Source organism: Camelus dromedarius, chromosome 4, assembly GCF_036321535.1.
Source record: "Camelus dromedarius isolate mCamDro1 chromosome 4, mCamDro1.pat, whole genome shotgun sequence".
Lineage (NCBI taxonomy): Eukaryota > Metazoa > Chordata > Mammalia > Artiodactyla > Camelidae > Camelus > Camelus dromedarius.
In genome coordinates, this window is record NC_087439.1 from 73,081,643 (window position 1) to 73,087,404 (window position 5,762).

A 5,762-nucleotide genomic window follows, 5' to 3' on the forward strand; every position below is an offset into this window, starting at 1 on the left:
TTTGTTGTTGTTAGTGAAGTATTTTGGAGAAAAGCATTGAAGAGGGGGTGTATCCTCCTCTGAAGGAATGCTTTTCGTCAGATATTTCCTGGGGTACAGGCCTGGATGCTGTTTTCAGAAAGGCAAACGTTGGAAACATGATTCTTTTTTGCTGTTGATTTTAGGGAAAAAGTGCTCATATCTAGTACAAATGATGGCATGACCAAGTAAATTGAGATCAGAGTTAGAGACAGGTGTGTGGTTGGAGACACAGGCGAGGTAGGTCTCTGGAACTGAAACATGCTCATACTCCATTAGGAACCTGTAGAAACCTTGACTTTTTGTTTTCAATTTTACTGAGAAATAATTGGCATACATCACTGTATAAGTTTAAGGTGTACAGCATGATGGTTTGATTTACAGATATTGTGAAATGATTGCCACAGTAGGTTTAGTTAACATCCATCAATCTCATACAGACACAGTAAAAAGAAAAGAAGAAAAAAGGTCTCCTTGTGATGAAAACTCTTAGGATCTGCTCTCATCGCAACTTAAAAATATGCCAGGCTCCAGGAATTTGTGTCTCCTCTTTGCACAGGGGCCGTGCTAATCTTTCCTGTATTGTTCCAGCTTTAGTATATGTGCTGCCAAAGCAAGCACTGCCATAAATTCTTGACAGGACCTTCATTGTGGACTAAGAGGGAAATCTAATGTAGGATAATTTTTTTTCTAGCCTTAGAAGCTACATCCTCCTATATATTGAGAAGTTTTCCTTCCTAATGTTGCAGTCGATATCTGTATTCCTACTTGCAGCTTTAAGACATTTCACATTGCGAGCAAAATCCAAAACTTTAGTTATTTGCAAAAAAAAAATTACTACTTATTTTCCACTTTTTCACCATAAGCAATGTATTAATTTAATCCCATCTGTATATATTAAGCACACATATTATTCAGTATTTTTATGAAGTATAAATTTCACTAAATAAGGACATACCAGAGTTCTTATTGTAGTACTGTCTACTGTAGCAAAATATTAGAAACCATGTACATTTATAGAAATAAGAATTGGTTTAATAATTCTGTATAACTGTAGAAAGCAACATTATGTGCTCAGTAAAGTTACATGTCAGAAGGAATCTATATTTCTCTGAAGAATATATGTTTAAAATACATTAAGTTGAAAATCAGATTAAAAACAATATAATTCAATTTTTATGAATAATTAGTATATACATCTGTATGTGTATGTATATACATATAGAAAAAGAACTCTGTGTTACATTTTAATATGTTCTTTCCCCCGATGATCATGCATTATATTTAATTCAAAGTGAAAGGTAAGGTTAAAAAGCTAAATTTAGTTTAGTTTTTTGTTTTTGTTTTTGTTTTTTATTAGCCTAGACCTCTTTGAGCACCAGATTAATTTACACGTTTTTGATATCGTCATGTGTATGCCTTACAGGTATCTTAAAGTTAACATGGCTCATGCCACGTACAGTAAATCTGCCCCCTTCAAGTGCCTCCAACTTAGTAAACAATAACTCCACTCCTTCCACGTAAGTCAACTAAAGGTCAGTTTTGCACCTTGAACACCCACAGCCCACCTCCACCCCTCATCCACTTTATAACCAAGTTCTGTTTCCAGCACAGATGCCCAGACAGACTGTGAATAGGTCTGAGCGTCTCCATCTGAAATGTTACCGCAAATCAGTCCCCGGCTCCCACCATCTCTTGCCTGGCCCACTGCGACATCTTTGTGCCCTCACGACCTTCTCTCCCTTTACTAGTCAGGGATAGCCTTTGAAGACAGCATTCACTTCTTAGTGCCAGGATAAGCTCAGTATCTCATCATGATTTACAGAGGCCTGTCCCTGCTTTACCCCAGCCTCATCTGGTACCTTGTTCTCTTTTGTTCACAGTTCTCTGGCCGCGCTAATTTCCTCTCTCTCCTCGGAGCACTTCTCACCAGCAATTTCTCACCTTAGGTCCTTTGTAGAAGCTTTGCTCTATTCTTAGAAAGCTTTTATTTACTTTTCATGTTTAATTCAGATCCCCTTTTCAGATGTTAGTTTATAACTACTCTTCTTTTTTTTTTAATCACAGTATCAGTACTTGAATTGTTATGTTTATTGTCTGTTACTCCCACTAGAATGAATGATTCTTGAGGTCAAGGACTTAATTGGTGTCCGCTGCTCTATCCCTAATGCTTTGCACAATTCCCTGGCACATGGTAGAAGCTCAATACCTAAGTGTCTTTTGAACAGATCACTACAAGAATAGATGTATAATTTCATTATTAAATTACTCAAAAATTGGCTATTCTTAGGCTATGATATAGTTGACTTTTTCTAGATTTCTTTTTCTGTATTTGGCTAAATAAATAGTTAGAAATAAAGTAATATTTTCTTTACCTTTTTATTCTATAGAAAAGTGATAAAGTAATTTTATATTCAGATTGACAGCAAAAATTAATAGGGATTTTAATAAAAGTACAATGTTAACAGCTCACAACCTTTGAATTATGAAGCATGCTGGGCTACATGATATTTCATTGTGATCCATAGAAATTTAGAGATATTAAACTACCTGCAGGCATACTCCCTATTATTCTCTGAATGTTATAGGGATGTATTGAGACAAGTTAAAATTGAATGTGCTACAGAGCTCAGACAAAACCTATTCTCTAGTTCAGGAGAATTGGAATTAAATTTTGATCATGGTATATCCATTAGATGTGAGCAAAATTATATTAGTTATTTAAAAGGTGGGGTTATATATAATAGGATAAATAACATTTGAATTATGTAAATGAATGTTGAGGTTGTAATGATCCATTTGATAATAGAAAATACTAAGAACTTTATGTAGAAATTCAACTGCCAACAAATTTAAAGTTCATTCTTTCAAATTTGCAAGTTCTGATGGCACGTAATTTAAGTCTGTATTTCACTGGATATCACACCATACAGTTTTAACATTCCTTACATGTTTATTAGTAGACTTTTAAAATATGTGTAAATACATACTACAGACATTATATATGACTTTTAGTTATCAATGCTAAGTAAATTATTGCATATGATAATATGTTTTTTAAACTCCATTTACCTTGTTGAGAACCTATTTGCACATCAAAGCAACATGGTATTTGGAGTTAAAAAGTTATGGTTTTGTTATATACATAACTTTAGATCATGACATTTTCTTACAGCATCATTTCAAAGCCATTTTCCTACATAATTTAATTTTTCATCCTATGTTTGTTTCATTATTTATATCAACATTTCTCTTTACAAAGACATTGAGGGTGAGCCCCACCCTTTTTCTTAGAAGTTATTCTTCACTGAATATCCTTGAGACTTCCTGATCAGTTATCTAGAGCAGTTGTTTCCTAAACTGTAGCATGTGTTACAACCACCTGTTAGGCAATGTGATTATGGAGGCAGAGGTTGGAATGATGTAGCAACAAATCAAGGACTCCTGGCAGCCACCAGCAGCTGGAATGGATTCTCCCTTAGTGCTGCTGGAGGAGGCAAACACAGCCCTATGACACCTTGATTTCAGCCCAGTGATAATGATGTAGGGCTTCTGTGCTCTGGAACTATGAGAACATAAATTTCTGTTGTTTTTAAGCCACAAAGTTTGTGGTCATTTGTTAACAGTAGCTATACAAAACAAGTGTACTTTCCAATCCAGAAATTTCGCTTGCTAATATCCTAAAATATTTCAGTCATGTTTCAAGAATATTAAGTACAATTTTCAGAAAGTGATTCTTTTTTTTTTTAAGCTGAGTATTTTGGGTTTAAAACAAGAAGTATACAGAAAAATGACAAAATCTTTTTCAGTTACCTCTTAAAGCTTAAAAGGCACAGTCATTTCAAAGTGAATTGTTTTGAGACTAATGGAATTCACTGTAAAAATACTTTTAAAAGGAAGATAGTATGACTCTTTTAGTCACCTCCAAATGACTTCCTAACCATCATAATTTTTGTGAGACAATTTAATCTTAATTAGGATATTCCTATGGTCAAGATTATAGAATGCTCTGAAAAAAATGAAGAGGTTTATAACATAGACAAATCAGCTGTAATGATCTTTTGATAATTCACAACACATTAAAAGAAGAAATGATCAAAGACAAATAAAATTGATAATTACAGATTTACACAAGCATGTGACCAAGTTAGAGAAAGCAATATATGATGACTTTAAAAATATTATCTTTCTGTAAAATAATATTCTAGAGGATATATATTTGGCCTTGACTTTGCATGCATCTTAGATTCAATTTATTTGTTTCATTTTTTTGGTAAAACTTTTTACCTAAAATAATCATATATTCACAGGAATACATAAAGAAATTTACTGGCGCAAAATCCAGTGCACCCTTCACCCAGCCTCCCCCAGTGTTAATATTTTGTATAACTGCGTGTAATATCAAACCCAGGAAATTAACATTTGTTCAGTCCTTTGAGATTAGATGGATTTTGCCAGTTATACATGCAGTCATGTGTGTGTATGTGTGTGTATCTATGTGTGTATAGTCTAGGTAGTTTTATCACATGTAGCTTTGCATAATCACAATCGTGGTACTTAACTATCACTGCAAGGTTCCCTCATGCTTCCCTTTAGTAGCTTAACTCATCCTCTCCTCCCTTTTCCTTGATCCATGTTAACTATTAATACGTTCTCTGTGTCTACACTTGTGTTATTTCATGAGTGTTATACGAATAAAATCATGCAGCATGCATCTTTATGACATTGGCTTCTTTTACTACACGTAATTTTCTCGAGATGCATCCAAGTTGTCGCGTTTGTCAATAGTCTGTTCCTTTTTATTGCTGATTGGTATCCATGGTATGGATATATCACAGTTTGTTTAGCCATTAGTCATTGAAGGACATTTGAGTAGTTTCCAGTTTTCAGCTATTATTATTAAAGCTGCTATGAACATTTGTGTGCAAGTTTTTGCATGAAAATAAGTTTTCATTTCGCTGGGACATATGCTCAAGAGTGTAATTGTTGGGTGATATGGTAAGTTCCATTGCTAATTTCAAAAGGAGCTACAAAACTGTTTTCCGGAGTAACTGTATCATTTTATATTCCCATCAGCAGTGTATGAAGTGATCTAGTTTCTCCAAACACTAGCCAATGTATGGTTTTATCACTTTTTAATTTTAGCCATTCTGATAGGTATACAGTGATGTCTCATTGTAGTTTTAATTTGCATTTTCTGATGACTAATAATGTTGAGCATCTTTTTATGTGCTTATTTGCACATCATGTATATATCCTTTTTGGTAAAATGTCTTGCATGTCTCTTATACAATTTCTAGTTGGATTGCTTGTTTTTTAATGTTGAATTTTGAGAGTTTTTAAAAATACATTTTAGATACTAGTTCTTTATTGGCTATGGATTTGCAAATATTTTCTCCCAGTTTTTAATTTACTTTTGTATGCTCTTAACAGAGTCTTTCACAGAGCAGCAGGTTTCAATTTTGATGAGGTCTGATTTATCAGGTTTTCTTCTTTTGGATTGTGCTTTTGGTGTCAACTTGAGGAACTCTTTGTTTAATAGTTCTAGGTCCTGAATATTTTCTGCTATTATTTTTTTTAAGATTTTTATGGTTTAATGTTTTACCTTGAGTCAGTTGTTGCAAAAAGTATAAAGTTTAGGTTGAGGTTCCTGTTTTTGCCTTTGTTTGTCCAATTGTTTCAGCACTATTTATTGAAAAACCTATCCCACCTTTATTGTATTGCTTTTGGGCGTTTGCCAAAAA

The 5,762-nt window shown here is 33.7% G+C and overlaps 1 non-coding gene across 1 annotated transcript; it reads right to left on the reverse strand.

The window, feature by feature from the left end:
- Positions 1 to 532: 532 nt before the first annotated feature.
- LOC116153213 (U6 spliceosomal RNA) lies at positions 533 to 639 on the reverse strand. The gene has a single exon (XR_004137000.1). It is a non-coding gene; the product is annotated as a U6 spliceosomal RNA (small nuclear RNA).
- Between the last annotated feature and the right edge of the window lie 5,123 nt (positions 640 to 5,762).